Raw genomic sequence first — 23960 nt, 5'->3', positions numbered from 1 at the left:
TTTGTCATTCGATAAAAGCTTGGAATTCAGTAGAATTAGCCATCAGTATCACGAAGTTATCTCCCCCAAAGATCTCACTTCTGACTGCAGAATGTTCTGTTCATATGGAATAATGCTGCCTGTCGTAACGATGGCATCGCGTCTCAAGCTAGGACGAGGTTTTCAGCCGCTGTTACAGTGGTATTGCAAGCTTCCTGGTGTATTTTTTTTTCTGACAGCGATGACCAACTTTATTCTTTTTGTGATATTCAAGCTTTATATGCAAACGGAATGGAATAAGTCGAACACTTTTGAGCATCATCAGCCATGTGGGGTGAGAATTTGGCTATGCTCGATAATGCTCCAAAAATGCCAGCACAAGTACAGTTGCTTCACTGATACGGGTTAAACAGAAGGTCGTACACTTTTTATCAGTGAAAGATAACTAAAGCAAAATGGGCGCCTTGTAATCAAATAATCCAATTGAATTTTCGCATGCACTTTGGTAATCACTGTCGCCGGCTACTTTCACCATTTCCTTTCTCGCACCATTGAGAAGTTGCGAAATACAACGGTATGTTTCACGCATGAACACGTCTACGTTCAGTGAGCCAGCAATGCTTATTCGGCCTTGACGAGAACAATTCAAGTGTTGTTGGTTTCGTTATGTTATAATCACTGAAAAGAGGAGCGTTGCAAAAGCAGTGGTCGAACAAAGTCTCTTACATTTATCAATAATCTAGTTGGCAAGACCCTAATCTTGTTACCGACGACTGTAGGCCACATAGTCGTTATTTTTGGAGTGGCACCTGAACCAGGTATCATGTGTCTTCATTAAGAAGTCGTGAAATTCAGAGCATATGTGCAGCAGATACATAGACAAGCGAATTTTCCCCACGTTTACAAGGTACGTTCGCTTCTCCGGAAAACAAGGACTATTATTCAGTTCAGTGAGTGCATGCAGAAACGCATTCGTCCCCAAAGCACTTTTCGAAACGCTCAAATATATGTGTCCAGATGGAGAAATGATGTTGAACACAAGGGCTTCAAGCTAGAATGGTTGCTCAAATAGCCTGGGCTCCAAAAAAGAAAGAAAGCATGTATATTAAAAATGTGTACATGCATGATTGATACACGTGGGAAGCATTTAAAAGTGAAAGTTCGCGTAAAATTTGCGCAATATGAACTCACGAGTAGGCTGTTATAAGCAAGGTGGGTGATGCTGTACAGCTAGGCGACGGAAAGGGTTTGACCATCGAAGGTACACGTAATCGTATGCACATTCTTTAGACGCCTAAAAGGCTTTTTTACAGTCTAGAGAACCTCATTGCGCTCACTGCACTTTTTCTTTTTGTGCTCATAGGGTAGATAGAGTCGAGAAGCTGATAGGATTTGGGGAGGTTAATGCACGCAGGACCGACCCCCCAAAATATGGAAAAACGTACTGAGAGACTCGGCACTCTGAAATGTCCGTCCATTCCTTTTTATGCAGTAACAACGTAAGACTGTGCGGAGTTAAAGGCCCCGCATAACAAGCCTAATCCGCATGACTTTTATATTACGGTTCATCTTGCAAGGATTCCCCCGTATAACAATGTAGAAACAGCGGTCACCAAACATGTTTCGACAGACTGCCATGCATTTTTGCAAGCGCCCTTTCTTACGCGACATAAGTTTGCGTGTTTCTCCTTACAATTCTTCTGATACATTCTTTCTTTACCTTGAACACAGAACTTTTGTTCTTTGATCTTTAAGCCTGAGCAGAGCTCAATGAGCCAAAATTACTCTCGCAAGTGAACCGCATATTACCCGACTGAAAGCTTTTCATAGTTTCCTTATGTCAAGGCTGCGCGATTACGTCATCACGTAGCCGCTCTGTGAAAAGGTAGATTTGTTTTTCTATAGGTGTTTATTTTTTCAACATGCGCGCAAATCGTCTGTGCTAGAAGCTACAACAGGAGACAGCTGGGGCTTCTGGGTTACTTTTTTCCGTTATTGCTCTCAAACCACAATGTTTCGTTAATGCTACACAACGTGACCGCGTGCAGAGCTTTCGTATATGCACCGCAAGAGCAATTAACAAGATACGTATTCGCTCGAGAAGAACTGCAGTCAGCCCGATATTACAATACTAATATTATAGCGTAATTCTCGCACCTTTACCGTAGACAAATATCTGCTCCTGCAAATGTTTCTGCTGAGCATAGAAAAAAGAAGAAAAGAAAACGAGAAAGTTGTTTTATTCGAAACTTTATTGGCGGAATCAGTCTAGTACATTGTACATTAGGCTCGTCATTGATGATTTTTCCTAAAGAGAACTGTTAGTGCAGTCAAAAAATTATTTGAAACCCGTGCTGTAGGTTTCCTGACAGCGCTTTCAGCCACGCTTGCTGTTCTTAAATTGAATGAGAAGCGTAGTATTTTGAATAGGTCTGCATTGGAAAACAATTTTTTGTTAAATATTGCCACGGATTAGTAATGAAAATTGTGGGACGCAAAGTGCCTGATTTATTTCAGCACCTATTTGAGACTGATACCATTCTGGTTTCTAGCCTTTCAATAAACAGGCCCTTTAACCATAACAAAAAAAAATTGCTGAAAGCCAATCATTTCGTGAATTTTACTGCGGTACACTGTAAAATAAATTACTCCTTAAAAGGGAGTAAATTACACGCTTGCTCCCTTAAAAGGGAGTAAGCGTGTAATAAATGTGTCGATACTTACACTGTTACACCCTGCTTCAGTGCAAGGGTGTTAGGCATAAATCGATTTAGTCTTATTCGCTTTTAAGGAGTAAAGTATTTTGATGTGTAAGACCATGACGAAATGTAATTTTTTTCTTGTAGCAGCAAGAGAACCTATTGTTGAACCATACGAAGTAAGCAAACAAAGCTCGTATGCAAACTTCACAGCATATAAGTTAAAATGCTTAAAAAAAAGAATCTATTCCCATCTTCTGTCTGTCGGGGAAAAGGTGTGGAAGAGGGGGGCGAAGCTGTGAATTGCTCCTAAAAGAACAACTGTGAAGAGGCAAGATCTAATCACTGCCTCGCGCATACGGGCACACTGAAACCTCTCTCTCACCAAAACACTCTATCTGCCGAAGAACTGTTTTCGAAAATAAATAAATAAATAAATAGTACTGGAGAAGAGCGAACAATGTGCACTGCTTCGAAGAATAATCCTTCTGTTTAGATCGGGGCAGTACGCAAGGAAAGGAAGAATACTAAAATAGAATTTTGTAATTGAAGAATGAGATAATCGTTAATATCAATTATCATGGCATAATATTTTATAGTTTGAAGGTAATATTTTTGTTTTCATATTGCGGAACATAAAACGATAAAATTGACATGGCAGTCTCTGTTTCACATACAAAATTAAATATGGCATCATATACTTTCCTATTGCCGTGTCCTCTTGCAGACGCCCCAAGAGACGGTATGACAGGAAGCGCAATGACCAATCCAAGTTGGTAAAGGGGACCTTCAAGAAGTCGTTTTCTGTGCACGTCGAAGCTACGACACTATTCATGGCCTATCCCTGTAGTGGGTTGAGTCATACCCGTAGGCAGCAAAACAAATCAAACCAAACCGTTTGCATCATCTGCGCTATGTGACCTCTCGCTGTTGTGCTCTGCTATCTGAGGGCTTCACTGAACCAAACACCTCTCGACAGAGCGTCTTTCGAGCGCCTGTCGACAAATAACTAACTAAATGAAAAAACGAGGTCGAGCCATTCGCCTTCGCCATTCTTGTTCCGTGGCCGCATAACGTTAACCTGGCGCTGTGAAGTTTACTTCGCGCATGGCTCAAGCGTCTCAGCACTCGCAACGAAAGCAAACGAGGAGGGCCGGATAGACTGTGAGGAAGACAAATAAAAAGCGAACAGAGAAACAACTGGCAAACGGGGGAAAAAAAAGCACCGCGAAAAGCGAACCGGAAGCAAGAGCAGCCGGCGTCTGCGCGACATTCGCTGCAGCGCGTTGCCTCAAGGCCGCTTTCGCGTTATGAGAACACGAGACGGGAATGCGACCGAGTTTGCTCGGCGAGCAAACATGCATTATCCGGCGCACACTGTGGGCGAACTTCACGGGCAGTACTCCCATTCCGTGCACCTCGATTTCCTGAAAGAGTGCACTGCTCGTTGCGAACGTCGTCCGCATATTTTCTTATTCGTCGTCAGTGTTCGCCTATACAGTGTTGTGAGAGAAGTAGAATGAATAGGAGGGCCGTCCTATGGCATTATTGGCGTAGACTTCCTTGCGAATGGCAATACCGTGTGTAGTCCTCAAGATTTCTGTACTCTTGTCTGATTTACGTTGTATTCTTTCTAGCAAATGCCTTTGAAGACAGCTACCGTAGTTAGCGTTCAGTTCGGGGAGAAGTGTATCAAAACAGTCGGAAACAAAGAAGGAAATGAACGAAAGTGATCATGACGTCAGGTCTGATGTCATGGCGGGCATCGTTAAGTACAGCCCTGCCATAGATATCGCCTTGCTCGCCAAAGTGCTGTTGAATAGTCCGGCTATTTTTCTATGAACGCTCATCGCCCGACGTAACATTTGGTTTGCCACTGCGCGATAGTCCAAATGCAAACGTAAATCTAGAAACAAAATAGTTGAGTCTTCACGCAGACTGCGTTCGTATTAAAACAAATTGTGCGCTAACCCGCATCGAAAGTGCAAAACGCAGCCGTCAGCGTGATGAGACCTGTTGGAGAGTTCGAGAGTTACTTCGCAGAGGCTTAATTGCTGAGCAATTTTTAATAAATGATTACATCAAGCTATCGGTGGCCTGCGTTTATACCGCATAAAGTCGTGCAGTGGGTGCACATTTTGATTAATATTTTCGCGTATGAACATGCGCCAGCGGCTATCGCAGGAATGAAAACGCGATGTTTCGTTTTAGATGAACCGGTCTTCAGCAAATACGATGGGCTCGTCGTGACAACGTATATTTGCCGAAAGTTATATATAGTACTAGGTATTGGGAGAGTTTAGCTTTGTGTTTATTTCAGACGGCGGAAGAGCGTAAGAACAACATCTACGAAACACGCCGACGTGCTCGTCTGTGTGTCTTCTGTAATCTAATGAACAAACATTGTTTGCTTGTTCCCATCTCAGAAGTATGAAGTTTGTCAACTCCTCTTGTTTGGTGGGCTGCATTGGCGAACGTAAAATGCGAAAATAAAAAAGAGAAAACGAGAAAAGAAAAACAGAAGTGCTTACCGTATGAAACTCACGTGAGCAGCCAAAATAGAACTGTGATTCTTAAACGCATGCTTTCAGGCTGCGGAAAACGCTGAAGATCCCAGATGTGAGAACGACATACCAAGTTAATATTTTCCTCAGTTTTGGGGGCTACCCTTGCACTAGCATTTTCTCTCATTTGACCTGCCTTCTCTCTTGTAGAGGGGCATGCAGGCAAATACTTCTAATCTGACAAAACTCTGTACTCTTTCATTTAAAGAGCTATCTCTCTCTATCTCTCTCGAAAATCAGAGAGATAGGCCAAGAACCCGAATAGACCTGAACAGGGTGAAAATGAGGGAAACCAGTAGTTACTTCTGCTCCAGTTTACCCTATGCCTCATTCAGAATTCTGATAGTTTCACTGATATTTCTCCATGCTAACATACATATTCTCGCAGTTGGGTGTGTTATGAAATTAGGGTGCCCTTTCGAGGTGGTGACAGAGAACCATTTCTTGTGTTTCTTGGCGAGCTTACGAGTCCCGCATTGGCAACCAGCACACGCCTGCAGGAGTTGTTACCATTGTCTACAAATCGGGCCGCAAACACGAAGATTGTCTCGCGCTCCCGCGAACCATGCAATAATAGACATGAACGAAGGTGACGGATTCCTTGGGACCCTCACCACATCTGACCTGATCTTACGGCAGCGTGAGCATGCCAAAATATGACCTGTCACCGATCAGGTAGAAGACAATTACGTTACCATACCTGGACACTTTTCTCCCAGTCTCTCAACCTTCTGCCTTGGAAAGGGTGTCTTGTACAAAAAAAACTCGAGTGTCCGCGACAAAGTCTATCTGCTGGTGGTACCTGCCGACCTCCGAGATGACATTCTCCTTGCCTGACATGATGAGCTCAGATCTGTACACTAGGGTTTATCACGTACGCTTGCCAGAGTACGTCAGACGTACTACTACCTCAGACTTTCTTCCACTGTGAAGCGTTACGGGCACGACTGAGTGAATGTCCACACAGAAAAGCGCCACCTATAAAGCCCGGTGGGTTACTACAATCCATCGCACCAACTAGCGCGCAGTTTGATCAAATCAACATAGATCTGCTGGGAAAATTTTCCATGTCAGCCAGCGGAAACAAGTTGCTTATGTCGCCACAATGTACCTAACACCCTACGCCGCGACGAAAGCTGTACAACGTGCCACGGCCCACAAAGTTGCTCAGTTTTCTATAGATCGCATGAGTCCTCAGACATGGTGCCCCCTCAGAATTCATCACCGACGCCAACTGTGGAGACCAACTGTGGAGCTTTACAGACCAACTGTGCTGGACATCTTGAAGCTCCCTATCTCCCTATCATCCGCCGACCAACGGTCCTACGGAACGGTTACACAAAACCATCGCTGACATGCTGTCGATGTAAGTAGACGCTCGGCATAAAACATGGTATCAGGTCCTGCTGTACGTTGTATACGTTTGTGTATAAGACAGCCCTTCAGGAAACCACGCGATTCCAGCCGGTCGTTCCGTTTTCGCTATGGGCGCGAGGTCAGTACCATGCTGGACGCCATGCTACCACACGACATCGACGCTTCACTTGCTTTTGACGTCGAGCAACTTACTCAATGCGCAGACGAAGCTCGTCCACGCACGCGCAAACAAATCACAAAGCAGCAGGCTACAGAAGTACGGCTCTACAACCTTCGGCGTTGGTAAAACGAATACCATCCAGGTGACCAAATCTGGGTGTAGACTCCGATCCATTGCGAGGGGTTGTCTGAGAAGCTGCTTAGTTGATACTTTGGACCCTACAAAGTACTTCGCCGGGTTCGTGAAGTGAACTACGAAGTCATTCCAGAAGGTGCCGCCTCGCTTGTTGTCGTCAGCACCACATAGACGTAGTCCACGTTGTTCGCCTAAAACCGTATTTCGCATGAGGCGGGGGTGGTGGTGGTTAAAACATTTATTAATTCTTGAGCCTTATGTTTACAGCCTATTGATGGGTTGGCTCGATATCGCGTAGGGTGGGCGAGCCCAGCCCACCAGCTACGTTTGTGCAGCCGGCTCCGAACTGGACACCGCGGCCTCCCATCGCTCTATGTCGGTTCGCGCGAGAACGCGGTGCAATCCCTACTTCACGCCACTTCTCCAGTTTAACTTCGCAAAACGCTCAATGTTGTCTGGCGCTTCCTATGACCCCACTGCTTTGTCCTTCTGTATTTTCTAGTTCAGTAAGCATCAAGTCGATACTTATATTTTGGCGGGGGTATAATGCCACTAGGTTTCAGGAGCTAGCGCTAAGAAAGAAGTTACGACTGTGCCACGCGCTCTGGAAGATGCGGGCACTGAGAAAGAAAAAGCTGAGACTGAGGAAAAAGGCCTTTAGAAGATCCACGCTAGTGGTCCAATCCTTCCGATTCTTCCTGTATCAGCTTACATAACCGCGGCTAGGTTCAGCAGACGGGCAGTCATGCAAGACTCCTGGAACCTGCCATTAACAAATCTAACTGATTATCGACACCTCCTATTTCCTTGGAACAGAAAATTCTGCCATAATAGAAAACTTCAAGTCCTCTTTACGAAATTCACATGTCGCATTCCTACATTAAACTTTTATCTGCATCGCTCTGGTCTGGCGCCCTCCTCCTTGTGCTCATACTGTGGTGAAGACGAAACAATAGAACACTTGTTCCTGTCATGCCGCCGTTTTTCCTCATTAAGAAAACATGCTTTAGAAGAAATATTTAACAGTGCTGGAATAAATTTAACGATACCCAATATTCTATCTTTTAGTGCCTCTTCTCTCGGACATTGTCATATTCATTCATTCAGTTTATTCACCAGACAGTACTGGATGGCTACCTAGGCTAAAAGCTGTGTAGACAGCTTGACAGAGGCCCAGGTAGCCGTTACAAGGCAGATACAACGAAACGGCAAAAACAAGATACTTAGCAATAATGAAGTGGACATCTAAGCATACGTGTATGTTGATAAACAAAAAACAGCAAATAAAAATAATATAGGATCAAAATATAAAGAGTGTGTCTTCAATACACAAGAAAAAACAGGTAGAAATATGAGTATTTCATTTAAAAAAATTGATACAAGATATTTATTACAACACTTTTACAAAAAATGCTCGCAACTGAGATTTCGACATGTATTTCGTTTCTTTGTATTTGTTCAGCAGTAAAGGAAGATTGTATTGTAGCATTTGAAGTTTGTAATCTGTTCGAAAACGTGGCAGAAACCACGTGTCTGTGCTGCGTGTATTTAACACAGGTCTGTGTACAGTTAAGCTCGCCGTTGTTTCTAAGAACCGTCTAAATATTTTATTTGAATGATAAAAAGACGCCAGAACACGATAGTCATACATGTTTTTTATGCGAATTATGTTGAAGATTTGAAAAGCGCTCTGAGTAGATTCACAATATTCAAGGTTGGCGATCTGTCTTATAACTTTTTTTTGCAATATTACAACTTTTTGTATGTTCGTTTTAGTTGTTGTTAGCCAGACCAAACTACAATAATTAATTAGAGAAGAAAACAATGCATAATATATTTTAATTTTAATATTTAAAGGAAGCGCACGACAACGTGACATCGCACCACTGACAGACGCAAGATTTTTACAAAGGTTTGAAATGTGTGAATCCCATGAAAGATTTGAAGATAGTGTAATGCCGAGAATAGTGTGTTCCTCAACTATTTCAATGTCATCATTACCAAATCTAATGACGTGTTCCAGCCTAATAGCCTTGTTTCTGGCTCGAAAAAACATAACTTTTGTTTTTGAAGGATTCATTTTAAGTGAGTTTGAGGAAGACCAGCGAACAATTTTGTCAAGTATATTGTTACAGTCAACCGCCAGTTTGGTCGCATCAGGACCAGAAAGAAGCACGGTGCAATCATCCGCATATATAATGAACTTTACTGTCAAATCAATGTTAACTATGCTATTTATATAAACATTAAACAGAAGCGGTCCCAATACGCTTCCTTGCGGTACGCCTGTCGTTATTGTTAGTAAAGATGATTTGTGCGTGCCGATACATACTAACTGGCTTCTGTTTGTAAGGTAAGATCGAATTAAAGATAAAGGCTTACCTCGTATTCCACAGATTGATAACTTATGTGCTAAAATTTTATGGTCAAGTGAATCAAATGCCTTGCTGAAATCTATGAATAAGGCTAGAGTTATTAGTTTCTTTTGAATGTTTATTAGTACATGTTCTTTCAATTCTAATAATGCTGATTCGGTTGACCGTCCCTTACGAAAACCATGTTGTGATTCTGACAGTGTGATTCTGACAGTGACAGTGATGGATGTTGGTGCAGCTGTTGTGGGGTACATAATTGAATCAGGACAATTTCCTTGCTAAATTCTTAAATTTTATATGAAAAAATTCCTTTCGTCATTCAAAACTTTTCAAAAGTGATCCTTAATAGTCTCCGATAATTGCTTCCCTTCAATCACCCGATTCTTGGCCAAACCCCCATAGTGGGTACGAGCCACTTTTAAAGGCAAGCAAGCAAGCAAGCAAGCAAGATTCACGCCACCTTGTCCAGCTCTGTCTTGCCAGCGCTGTGAGCGTACTCAAGTGACATTTTATGACATACTTATGTAACCGAGGATCGAGGAGTCTGAATAGCTTAATTTATAGATTTATAAGGCCAAAATATCACTGCACGCATTGGCGTCCTACTTCTTGTTGAAATGCCCAGAGAGAGAGAGAGAGAGAGAGGGAAAACAAGAGGTACAAGGCAGAGAGGTTAACCACATGAAGTGTCCAGTTTGCTATTCAGCACAGGGTATGGGGTAAGGGAAGAAAAGATGAGAGAACGAGAGAACATAAAAAAAGAAGGAAAGCATCAGTCCTCACACTCTATAGTTTTTCGATGAGTCCCGTTTCGTTTAAAGAGCACACTCGCGCTTTCAAAGCAGTTCGGGCCGACGCAGGCTCGGAACAGTGTCAAAGAATCCTGGTATCCGCAAGGACATGGTTGTCAGTCTTGTAGAGCGTGGTGCTGACGACTTTTCTTTGTGCATTGAAACGACGACAGTCACACAGAAGGTGCGCTCTCGTCTCTTCGCGCCCCCTAACTTGACATTATGGACTTGTGGCCATTCCGATGACGTAGCAGTATGCCTTAGCAAACGCTACTCCAAGACAAAGACGACAAATTAGAGTGACCTTCCGTTGTTGTAAGCCACGTGGAAGGCGGAGCTTGAGATGAGGATAGTCTGCGAATTCCATTGGGCCAACGTAAACTCGCGAGCAAGCGCACGGAACTTTCCCACTGCATCTGTTCTTGACATCGGGATAGCGACGCAATTGTCACTGTCATGTGAACATCGAGTGGCTGCGTCTGCTTGCTCGTTTCAAAGGATACCACATTGACTCAGCAACCATTGGAATACGATCTCGTGTCCTTTCTCAACAGGTTGTGAAAGGACAGTTGTGAAAGGCCCACAAATGCTCATCATGAGCTATGAAACGACCTTTGGTATCCCGAAATCCCGCTTACTGTCTCAATAGAGAAGTGGGTTCTCAGTTTATGGGGTGCACGCGCGTCGATCACTTGCGTGAACTGGTCGCGCAGATATGGTTCCCATGAGATGAATTTCAAGAAGGATCGAGGCATGCTTATCGGGTGCATCTGCATGTCTCAGTTTTGTCCGCGTTGTGTCGCACGAAATGAGCTGCAGAATTCCAAGTCCCAGAAGAACACCTAACGAAAAAAATATAAGACGACAGGTTTTCCAGTATTTCTTCGCACGATCTGCATAGCTGACACGCTGTGAATATTGAAGAGAAACGTTTCCGATGCTGAACAAGACTGCGGTGCGACTCTTTTCCGAACGGGGAATGATCCCGTCCTCGATATTATTGAAGCCGCGAAGCTGTTGCGGTTCACTACTTTGTATGAACTTCTTTTTTCTTAAGAATGCTTGTTTTTGGCGTTCACCAAGCGCAGACTTCCCGCCAATGCCACTGTCAGAAGTGGATGCCTCGTAGTTTTTTAACAAAAGAAGACACATCGGAAGCGGTTGTCTTCTTCTACAATTTTCCAAAACAAAACCTGCAGAAAACAGACACGACAAAAGTAAGACTGTGAAGTTAGCGAAGTACTAAACTCGCGGCATTGCAACTTTTCTTAGTGCAAAGACCAAGAGAAAATGCACAGACGACGTTGTTGCGCAAACCGGAAGTGCTGCATACAAGTATAGTATACGCAGGTTCGTTGACTTAAACTAAGTGACAGTCAAAAAGGAACAAAAAAACTAAATTGCATAATAATTTTAACGAGGGTGAAAATAAACGCAAAATGGCAATAAATGTTGTCAAGCCTCAAGTAAGAAGAAATTGCACAAGTTGTTTTGCTGATCTAGCTCGCAACAATCGTTCACTTCTTTAGGCGGTGCACGGGAGCAATTTTCATTATTATATGCCTTCTTTTTTGTTGCAGCACTCACTCCCTGTTTCGTCAGAATGAAAGGGGTGAATATGTGAACTTGTACATGTGTGAATTATCAAACAGAACACTAGAACCACGCAGGAACTTGCAGAAACAGACAGTGTCTGTCATATTTGAGCAGGATAACAGCACGGTGTCGTAGCTTCACGATACAAGTAGATGGAAATTAACTCTCGGCAATAATTTATTTTGCGTTTGTCGCAAAACCTACCCCGTGGGGTCCTCTTTAACGTTTGTTTTTTCTTGTAGCGTTTCTGTTCTATGTTAACCGTTGTCTGCCATGCAAAAAGATAACGAAAAGAAAAGAAGTAGAACACGTAAAATTGAGACTCACAGTTTTTTTCGAAGTCATATCGGCAAATACATCATTGAAAAGCATATGGCGACTATTGGCAGAACACAGGGGCCAGCACGCTGAAATGATACGCTGTATTCTTACTAGTGACATGTGCTCTGATGCCTGTTGGGGCACGCAAAGGATTTCAGCATTTCAAGGCGGAAAGTTCGACAACCTCCCACGGCGAAACTAGGGCATTCGTAAAATTTTGAACTATGTCCCGCCCTTTCTCTCAACGGCACGTGGGTTAGACCGAAGTCCAACGACCTCCACGTCACTCGAACAGGCAGCGTGACGTGTGTCGATCGCTGCACCAGTGCGAATGCAGGCGAACAGACAATGACACGCTGATCGGTTGAACAAGAGTTTCTGACAGGCGCCGACCTACTTATGAGTTGGACTTTGGAGTGCTAGAGCCGAAGAACGTAGCTGAGGCATCTCAGGCCGCCTTGCAAGAGAAACACTAGAGAACGCAAAGAAGTAGATTAACTAAAGTTGTACGATCTGCCCGCAGAGCAAGCTCTCTGACCCCTTACTATACGTCCTTCCAATACGGCAATCCAAAAATCAAACAGTTTGCAGTTCCGAGAACAAAAAGAACAAACAAAGCTAACGGCGTTGATAGACGTAGCACTACACGACGGCGGAAAAAAATCTCTATTCCTCAGTGACACGAATACGCGAGAACACAAGTGTGAAACATGCCTGCCGTAAACAAGGGAATTGTGTGTTCATCCACAAATAAAATCAAACAGAAATCTCTCAAGCCTTCGACATAAGTCGGAGTTTAAAATTCAAACAAGCGGGCAATTCTCCAGTGCAAAAACTTTGCTATTCATTCAAAATTATTAAATTTTTCTTGTACCTTTGGCACGGAGAATAATTGTATACAAATAATGATGTTGGCACTGAATGTATCGTGTGCTCAGCAATATTATTTGCAGAAAACGCTATATTTAATGTACACTTGGGAAGAGTTTCATAGATGTATTTAATATTATTTTTATAATTATAAACGGAGTTTATTTTTTATAGATCATCCCTTTATCCTCGTGCGCTGATTTGCACTAGACTTCGCTGTCGCTCTATCACACGCATAAAAGAACACTTATTTAGAACATTGGAAATTGTGAAGTTTCTCGGTCCTGACATATTCGTGTCTTGTGCAATAATTGTTTTCGTAGAATAAGAACGCACATAAGCGCTTAAATATAATAGTGTCTTAAGAAGAAAACACGGCGACTCATGTTCAATGGCGGATGCTTCAAGACTATGACGCTTATGAGCGCCATACTTCTTCTTTCTGGGGTTTTACGTGCCATAGTTTAGAGTGGTGGTTACAGCACGATATCATCATGAAACCAAGCTGAAGTTCGGTTTAATTCAAATAACAGAATTAAATTTTTTGTGGTGTGAGCTCATTTTCATAATTGAAAAAGGTATTTCTCTTTGCACAGTATCAGAATGCCACAGCTCTCTCTCTGCCGCCGTTGAACACTTATGACGTAGTTATCTACGGCAGTCTAGCATTCCCAGTGTCTCTGAACCTATCTGGGCCGAGAACAATTTGTTTTTGCATCGAAGTGTCACGTGAAATGTGAACTTGTCCTGAGTTTCTCTCGATGAAGCGGCGAACACCCTCGTGTACAAGAAAAAATACAGTACAATTAAGGAATTTGGGAACATTTGAGTTTAGTTCACCATTTATGGAACCACGTGTCATTCGAACATTTAGTAGTGATCGCATCGCTTCGATGTGTTCTGTGTGGACGCAGCTTTGTTCATTTGATAATTTTCCTGGAAACTCACATCATGTCGTTAGTTCACCGCTCACTACTATTGCGTCGCTTTCACGGCATTAAGAAAGTGCTTTGAATCTGGCTGGCGACCTCACGCTGTTTTCGAAGTTCGAGGTGATTTTCGCGTTGCTAGCTTGAAAACACTGATTTAACGCAGGAGGACGTAGACACATACTTTACTGACGCGGGCTTATACCCCAGAGGTGAGACAGCGACTCCTACTTATGTGGCTGTCGCGACAAACCGGGGGAGACCGACCGTAGCAGCGTCCGTACGCACGACTTCAAGCGCCACGGCGGAATCTGCGGCCATAGCCCTAGCCATCCGAAACGCTGAGGCCAACAGCCAGTCGGCTTATATACTCACAGACTCGCAAGACGCCGGCCGGCTCTTCCTTCGGGGACTTCTACCGGCCGGGGTCCTTCGCATACTAGGACCAAGCCTCCAAATGGACCACGGGATAACCTGGTGTCCCGCGCACACCGGAGTGGAAGGCAACGATCGGGCGGATCATCTGGCTCGAGGTATAACAGGCCGAGCCGCGATACATACCGCTCGAACGGACGCCTCTCCGACACCCGGCAGCACACCGAGAGACATGCTTGAGGCACAACGACTAGGAAGACGAACCAAAGCTCCACCTCACCCCAAGCTTAACAGGCGACAGGCGAGGGACTGGCGCCGAAGACAGACAAACACCTACCCACATTTCCATAGACTGCAGAAAATATTTTCTAGCAAACACAGCGACAAATGTCCGTGGTGTGACTCCACCCCGACACTAGAACACATCACTTAACAATGCACGCAGCGTCCGGCAGACGCCGTCTGGCCGCTACTTAACGATACACTTAGCAATTGGTCGTGGGAGGCGTGACTCTCCGAACTGGACTTGGGAAGCCAATTGGCGTCCCTCGACCAGGCCCGGCGCGCCGCAATAGCCAGTGGGGCCCTGGAAGAGGGGCTCCTCCCACAGTGACCAAGCACGATCCTAATTTAAATAAAGTTGTTTTTTTCTCTCTGATTTAATGTTTGCGCTTTTTGCGTGCACCATTATAAGCATAGGGCCCTCAAGTGTTCTAGAGTAAACGGCGCCTGTGATTTTTCTCTGAATTATCGTGAAGGTGAGTGTCGTTTTATAAACAAGCATCATTCGTGGGGTATTTTAATATTTCCCAGAAAAAAGAAAAGTTGGCCGCGTCCTTGAGGGCTTCGCGGCCAATGAAGTCTAAAGGCCAAACTACACGTACGCTTGCCGGCGCGCGAAAACTCACGCCCACGCGCCTCACGCTTGTGCAGCTGATGCAAGGCAGATCGTACGCGTCGAAGCGCGTTGCGAGCACAGATATCTTCTCCAGACAAATGTCGCTACCTTGGCTCCCTCACAAATGTACGAAACGATGTATACCAAGACGAAAATAGTGAGCCAAGTGGGCGCGCGTTGGCGCGTGTCTTGTAGGTCCAAACCGCCGTAACTCGCGAGGCGCGGCAAGCGCAAGGCGCGTGAGCGCGAGCTTTCACGCGCCGGCACGCGTACGTGTATAGTTTGGCCTTATTGCCATAATCGTGTTAGTGCAACGTCAGTAGATGGCATGGACAGAGTTGCATGTGTGCAGCAGACCGCTGATTCGCAGACCCAGCATGACGAGTTTATGTGACTGAACGCATGACTAGAATGTTAAAAAATAATTTATTTGGCCTCTTTTACGTTTGCGTCGTAAAGTTGCACACTGTTTCACTCGTTAAGCGTGTCTCTTCGACAGAAATACAACATTCTAGATTGAGCAGGCATTTAGCGTATACATTCTCCTGGTTTGTGCAGCGTCGGCACAGGGCGTTAAACGTGACTAACAGGAGTTGTCTTTGTTCTGCAGGACATGTAGAATGCCGTACATTAGCTGCCTCCCACAGTTGCTGCAAGCGTGCTCCCCGCTTTGGCAAAACGTGCGGAGAGCAGTCAGAGATTCGGTTTCACGTTACTTAATTACAGCAGTCACCCGAATGCAACGTACACATGAATAAATTACTACATCTGCAGCTACAGGACAGCTAAGCAGGCCTTTCAATGAAACTTCGCCGCAGACTGCTTTGGCGCAAAACAATGATGCCACGTGCACGCATCAGAACGTTATTGCAGAATCAGACAACTCCTTTTAACACCCATAACGTCCGAACAAGTGCAATCATATTTGCCAGCTGGTATAAAAACGGAGATGCGAGATGATGGCAGAAAATGAGGACGTTATCTGCTACGCTAATGCAACCACGTTTGTTTTGTTATCCACGCGCGCAGCCTCTTGTTGGCTTCTTTCCACATGTGAGGCCACCCGCCGCGGTAGCTCAGTTAGCTAAGGCGTTGCGCTGCTGAGCACAAGGTCGCGGGATCGAATCCCGGCCGCGGTGGCCGCATTTCGATGGAGGCGAAATGCAAAAACGCCCGTGTGCTTGCGTTGTAGTGCACGTTAAAGAACCCCAGGTGGTCAAAATTAATCCGGAGCCCTCCACTACGGCGTGCCTCATAATCAGAACTGGTTTTGGCACGTAAAACCCCAGAAAGAAGAAGAAGAAGAACATGTGAGGCCAGCGCTTGCGACGCCCGCTAAGCCTCCACGATTCTTGGTTTCAAACCAACAATAGATTGCATCCACTTGCCTACATCGCTGACACTGTGTTACAAGCGCAAGAAAACCGGTTTGCATAGTACAGACGTTTTATCTACCCAGTAGTATTGGCGAACGCTTATCTGTTCTTTGTATTCAAGCGCTAACTTGCGACATGATAACTACGTGATATCTGTTTATACAGAGTGATCTACTAGGTATCGCTAAAGCGCACGAACCTAGTAGCAAACAACTCGTTAGTGAAAGACTGAGAATGCTGCAGCCGTGTGTGTTACCACTAGCATCCTGCTATCACCTGTGAGGGCAACAGAATCAAGGGGTTGATCAAGAAGATTGCGGTAAATGTGTGGAAGTAAAGCCTAAGTGACATTTTCATGCGCAAAAAAAAGCATGAAATGACGAAGTATATTAGGCTGTAATATTCAACGATACATTCCCCTCCCTAAGTGTAAGGTAGCAAACCACGTGCAACCTGACTAATCTACCCGGCCTTTCCTTTTCTGTCTTTCTCTCTCTAATATTCCACTGCACTCTACGGCGTTACGGATCTTTTTCGTCGACGTAATCGGTCCCTCCGGGCGCCGAATGATGAGAAGCAAGTAAAGCGATGTAAATTGTTTAAAAGGCTCCCACGAGGTATTAGAGGTTCATTAACTTTTCAAAAACGTGATGAAGCAGGGAGGGTAAAGCCTATGCCCACATTAACGGACAATAATTAACATCTGAGAATCAACCAGTGGCAGTGCGGCGTCATTAAAAGAGAGATATCGCAGTAGGCAGTGTTGGGATACGGCATTGCTCTGAGACTCAGTTCGGCCCAATTCTTAGACCTTATTTGTTTTAAGTTAACACATATAATAGCGGCATTCGCCACGGCTCGCTGTCTTCCTACCGCAATTCCTTATTCAGCTGCCCAGCTACTGAGGGTATTAAGTGCAACAAACAAGTCCCAGAACACGTGTGGCTTCGAAATGAGAGTGGTTTACTGGTATGCTCTATCTTCAACTGCAATACTCCACGCCCACAAGTACACTTGTTAGATTGCTGAACCTTCTATAAGTTTTAGCCTGGCAGGCGGTGGAAACATATTGAGGAGCGAAGCATGCTTATAGCAAATGAAAGGTCATTAGTAAAAAAAAAGGCGGTGGGGTGGAGGGCTGAGGACATGCAATAGAAAACAGCGTGCGCCTCAAGTTGCGTTCACACACCTGCTAACATTACTTTTCGCGCTGTTTCTGTATCCGCGCAAATAGAGCATCTCGTGGTTGTAAGAACAACTGCTCATTAAAAGGCCACATCGATGCACTAAGACATGTGTATTGCTGTTTTAACCACCGTTCCACCGGACTGCTCCGCAATATATAGATTTCGTTTTCGAGCTAGTATATGTAATCGTGCTAAATTTGGGCTATACCAACAGTTTGGAAACTTCATTCTTGCTCCATGGAAGAGAGACTGCTTATATATTGCTGCGAATATTAAAAATGCAATCTACCCTCCAGCCGATTTGCAACAAATGAAGTTCCCCAGATGAAGTTTGCTTTTTCTTAAGAGGGGGAAATGCATGTCCATCAATTGTTTTACGGGCTCAAGCAAGAATGGGTAGCAGTTTCGGCACAGTAGGCGTTCAATGTTCTTTCAGTGTTTTCACGATAATAATGAGGGATTAAGAAGACTACATTATAGCTTAGTGCATTGTTACCGGATGTTGCGGCAACTCACAAAGCTGTCAGCTCCAAGGAATAAAATTCGCAATCAGAAAGATATTGGCATTAGCAGAGCCGAAGATGATTGACGCTTTGCACGTAAGAACTACCACCGATTATGGAGCCGCAGGGGCTCACACAGCACCGTCCAATATTGTGCGACTATTGTAATAAAATTGTAAGGCGCGTCTTTTCCGACTTAACCCGCCGTGGTTGCTTAGTGTATATGGTGTTGGGCTGCTGAGCACGAGGTCGCCGGATCAAATTTCAGCCACATTTCGAGGGGGTCATGCAGAAAACACCCGCGTACTTAGAATTAGATGCACGTTAAAAAAGCCCCACGCGGTTCAAATTAATCCGAAGCTATTAGCGCTATGAGATGCTTTGGTGGCGCGGATACAGAAACAGCCAGAAAAGTACTGTTAGCAGGTGTGTGAACGCAACTTGAAGTGCATGTAGTTTTCGGTTTCATCCTTCCCGGGCCTCCACTACGGAATTTATTCACTACGGCGTGCCTCATAATCATACGGTGGTTATGGCAAGTGAAAGTCCATAACTTCATTTAATTAGACTTTTTCCGGCATGAAAGTCATTCAGTACATGTGCACTTTTGTTTCATTTTTACTGCAAGCCTCCTGCAAAAGATGCGCTTGCTAGAAGCGAACATTAAAAAAAACTTCTTCACTTGTTATGCCTGTTTGCTATAATGTGATGAGGAGTATATTTCAGTGGGAACAGATCGCTATTCAAAGCATGGGATTGTGCTGACCAGTCACTGTGAGATGCCGATATGACCATGGGTATGACGTTTAAAAAATGCCTCAGACACTTTATTATATGGTTATAACTTGCGACGCTACTTCTATTTATTACCATGTTACCAATAAGTGTATTGGTTTGTTTGTTGCACGTGGAAGCAAAGCGGGGTGCCGCCAGCACTGGGCATCCTCCTGAAGACTACAGCAGTAGAAAAAACACTGATAACACGGACGCAAATAAACAGACACATGCCGACAACATGCGTCCGAAAATGTGAGTACGCAGTAAATATAGGGCAGGAGATGAGAAATGCAGATATAAGGACTAAAAGTGTTTAATGTCTCTAGAACACTATTTACCCCACTACATGAAGGAACTCCCATTCCTGGCGACGTTGTAGGTGTTGAAGAAACAAAACATTGTAGTGGAACCCACGGTAAATGATTCCAAAAGTCATTAATAACTTTCTTAATTCCCCCTGCCGCTTATCTCCAGGCCATCTCGTCATTTCCTGTAAACCTTATGCGCCAATCGATGACAACATTGAAGAAACTTTCACTGTGTAGGCGCTTCTTGAAGCAAGCCATACGTTTTTAGCAGGGATAATACGGTGGAATCAGGTGCATTTGATTGATCATGTGTGTAATTAAAATAGGCACATGATCTGGTGATTCAAACTGCGTTCACGCCTACCAGCGCGGGCCTCACATGGAGTCGTCACGCCGCGCGCGGCTGCTGCCACTTTCGCCAACCAATCAGGCACCCCTTTACGTCCTCCCCCACATCTGCGGTATCTACACTGCTCTTCTTCTCTCCTGCTCCTTATCCTTGTTTCTTCTCGAGTTAATAGCGTGAGATCACTGTACGTTTAATCATTTAAAGAGCGTCATGTAGACAAACAGAGCTATAGCAATAAATGTAACCCGCCAATAAGCATGAATCATGGCAGGCTCTTGCGTCACGCTTTCGCGCTTTGCGTTCGCTCGTGTATTCGCAAGCACATGCTCCGTCTTATGAATAATTGTTTGGTAGATAAAAAGCTGAAGAAAAAGAAAAACAGAGTCTCCATGGGTAGCAGAAACACCATTGTAGATCCCGTGGTTCAGAAAGGAGCGCACATGCAGACTACGGCTCCAAGGAGCGTCAGAGCATTTTTGTGCATGCACTCGGATCGGGCTAGCCAAGACGCATGTTCATGCGCAAGCTGTGACAATATTAGCACTTAAAACGGTGCTGCGTGTGTCTTTTTTTATTTTGTATCATTTGATTGGCTTGTGTGTGACTGCAGAAAGTGCAGAATATGGCGTTGGAGGACATTGCAATAGCGACTGTTTACGGACGTTTAAGAAATTTGTTTGTTGCCAGAAATCTTTCGCATATCACTTCATATTATCGTTCTTTGATCACTGGACAATTTATTGTTTGTAGGTAAGCAGGCAGTGCAATGGTTGCAAATATTTCCAATTTGATTGGAATAAATTACTCATTGTGGGTGCGCAATAAAAAGAAATACAGGTTTGTGAATTCGTACGAGTTCTACGATTCTGGTATGGTCCAACGATAAGCATTACTGAATCTTCACCGGTCGCCTGAAAAATGAAGAAGCATTGATGCTGCTTAATTTATCTGAGTGGAATGTTTGACATACGACGGGGACTTGTTAAACGGGAAATAGACATCGATTTGTTCAACTGCATCTTAACGTGGGACTAAGTGAGTTCGTTGAGAATTTCGTGTTGATGAGCAGTGCGAAACTGGCAGCAGACCGAGGCTCCTAAAGAAGTCGAAAGGTGTACTAAATACAAGTATGGGCTGATATGCAAGAATTATAGCAGATTTGCCGATGGTCACAGGGACATGCACACATACAACGTTACAAGTGCATCCGACATGAGGTGTTACGCTGCGTCGGCTTTTCTGGTAATTTTCTATCACAAAATTGAGGAATTAAGCATACGCGCGGAAACGCGCGGGCAAAGAGAAGTTTCTACAGGAGCAAGGATCGGAGTGCCAGCAGAATGATATGTGATGGGAGACCATCGAGATCTGCAGTGGACTTAGTGCGAGATGAATATCTCTGTGAACCAAACATGCATTTGGCGTTTATGCTCAAGTTGAGCATGTGAAATTGCGATCAAAAGTGTTTATGCCTAAGATGACCTGTATAATAAATATAATATGCTCTAAAATATGGAGGCGAGGCAGTTTAAAGGGTAATCTGGGTTGCTTTTCTAGAGTGTGCGCGTTGCATTAGATCGAAACGGAGCAGAATAATAGCACGGTTAGCTCGTTTGAACCGTGGAGGTTACGTCAAGTTCCACGACGGCTCTGACTTGAAGCAACAAGCAGGGTGGACAGGCAAATGTGGTTGTCACAAATTGTAGAAGTACTCGAGTTATTTATATGCACTGGATGGTAATCCGCGCTTTCTTGAACTCCAGCGTGGACTGTTGATGGCGCAAACATACATTTGGCATGCAAAGCTTTAGTGGACAGGATTTTGATAAGTTCCCGTAAGGGTGAACTAGAGTTACGGCGGCTGGATCAGGAAGTATTATGGTGCTGTCGCACATTGCACCGAACAAAAAGATCACTAAACGTATAGTCATAGAGAATACATATATCAGCCATAAATGTACTCTTCAAATTACTTGCACGAGAAAGCAGTGCGTGCGAAAACTATACTGTCTTGTGCTTTTTTTTTCATATCTTGAATAGGTATTACGTTGCCAATCAGGACAGCTTGAACACGCACACAAAGGCGGACGCAGTACCACTGTCTTCTGGGCCGCTGTAGTATCTATATGTGGTCACACTATGATTGACGAAAATGCGTTAGTGGCAAAGAAGATTAAAATGAAAGTTACGGCTTGATGCCATCTACGTGTATTCATGCATTCTGCCAGTACTGTTCAGACAGCGTATTCAGAAAAATTATATTATCTACCCTGATATTATCTATCCTGATACATAATACTCCAGGAAATTATTTGCCCAATATCTGAACGTCATGCCTACAAACGTATGTGCTTGCATGAGGTATACCATTGCAAGTAGGTACTGTTAAGCAGTTGTGATTTACTCCTGTTAAACTGCCATACAACAAATACATCACCAGATTGATTTCACTTTACATTTGGTGCAAGTCAAGGATACCTGCTCATAATACACAACGGCATATAAAGTGTAAATAATGCGCAAGAAACAGTGACAGACGGAAGGTGCAACACATGCGTTAACTTCAAAAAATTACTGTTTTATCGATAATGATTATTTAGCGCATGTGTTGTACTTTTTATTTATCACTATTTGAATTCGTATGATTATTTAGCGCATGTGATTATTATCTCTCCCTGCTCTTTCGTGCTTCACTTGCAGTAGGTCGCACCAAGAACGCCGAATTTCGACCCTTATCACGCATAAATAGTTTATTGGCATCGCTATTTTGATGTATATAGCTGTTGCATCCTTGCAGATTTCCAATACGGTTTTAGTGTGACGTCAAAAACTTAATTGAAGAAAGTCTTATGTATCGTGCACAATAATTCCATGCAACCGTTGTCGATATTCTGCGTGCTGGTATATGATCGCATTATGCTACTTCATATAAGGCAAAGATTGGTATAAGGGAAATACTGGTGTGGATTCCTTTATGGCGTTAAAATTTGAGTTCTGCTCTTTGAGTTTCGCATTACTGGTTTAAAAGGTGCACCAGCCACGCGGTGAATAGGGGTTTTCGTGACGCTGATATCACGGCACATTTCTCGGTATCACCGACATAATTACTATGAGGCAGTTCTATAAAACTCCCGAAATATTTCTGAATGCGCTTAACACGAGCTACAGGAAGTCAGGAATAGACGAGCGACGCACCTGTTGCCGATGGAGACGTCGGTCGGAGGGAACTGGCGCTGGCGTGTGGCCCCGGTCTACCGTGGCCCGTCGAACTCCGTCTGACTGCGCGCACGCACTTTTGCGGGACGCTCCAGGCTCCCACCAGAGTTTTTATCCCGGCGCGCGCGCCCCGATCGCGGCAGGGAGCGATCGCTCGATGCGTGACGTCACGCAGTCGTGGGGACTGGATTGGCTGCTCGGTCGGTGCGACGTCACAGCCTTTGCGGCCGACACTGACGACCAATCAGACTCGACTAAAGTCACGCTCTCGTTTTGTTAACTATTCCCCGTCTCTTTTGTTGTTGTTGCCGTTGCGGTCGTGCTATAGGCTGGCGGCTGGACAACGATCCTGGCTCCCGCGGAGTCCCGTTTCGGGATACAAGCGTGAATGATTACGATCATGACGTGTAAAGTGTTCGCTTCACTACCCTCCGCTCAGGAGTAGGGCCGCACAGAAGACTTTCCTAACAGTATTTTTATGTAGTGACTAGCCTGACGCCACGCTCAACCTAAGGGGATATAATTACCCGTAATCTTAAGGTGGTGCATGCACTCCATCCGCTTTTTGATTCCGACAACATGGACAGCCGGTATGGAAATATCCACGTTACAAGTTTCAGTTTCCGCATGAAAAGTTAGTGTAGTGCATGAGTATGTTTTTCCGCCGGAAGAAAACAATGCAATATTGTGGTGGCTGATTAAAATGATATTTTGTTTTATGCCAAGTCTATTTTTCTTTGCTACTAAACAGCAGGAATCAAACGAGGCACAAAGAAAAACTGCATAGAGACACTGTTGTTGTTGTAACACGCTCTTTTTACGTTCTTTATTTCCAAATATACTACCGCACCAACTTGAGAACTCCCTTTTGTATCCTATGTTTTTGTTTCTTTTCAACAATTTCACGACTGAAGTAAAGCGGATTGTTTCCGTCCCTAGAAATTAACATTGCCTTTGAACTTGAACAGATTATGTCATTAGAATTCGGCGTCCTGATCACCTGCTCACGGAGGCATTGAGTAGTCAAGGAGTATACTTTCTAAGTCAAGGAGTGAATGTCTTTCAAAATATCTACAATGATTCCACGGCAGCCTTAATTCACAGGAAAAGCGCAAAAATACCGATTAGGAAGCGCGCAAGGCAAAGGTACACAATCGTTTTACTGCTATTCATTG

The 23960-nt window shown here is 44.2% G+C and overlaps 1 protein-coding gene across 2 annotated transcripts in view; it reads right to left on the bottom strand.

The window, feature by feature from the left end:
• Positions 1 to 23960, bottom strand: part of LOC119450615 (uncharacterized) — a 275138-nt gene that overhangs the window by 117640 nt on the left and 133538 nt on the right. Inside the window, exon 1 of one of the 2 annotated variants that reach the window (XM_037714120.2) lies at positions 22765 to 22862. The exons of the other annotated variant lie outside the window; for it this stretch is intronic. The gene's annotated coding sequence lies outside the window, so the exon portion shown is untranslated. Of the gene's footprint in view, positions 1 to 22764; positions 22863 to 23960 lie in introns of those variants that run through there. 2 annotated transcript variants of the gene reach the window in all.

Source organism: Dermacentor silvarum, chromosome 4 (assembly GCF_013339745.2).
Source record: "Dermacentor silvarum isolate Dsil-2018 chromosome 4, BIME_Dsil_1.4, whole genome shotgun sequence".
NCBI lineage: Eukaryota > Metazoa > Arthropoda > Arachnida > Ixodida > Ixodidae > Dermacentor > Dermacentor silvarum.
Note: the sequence above shows the minus strand (reverse complement) of the source record. Positions and strands in the feature narration are given on the sequence as shown.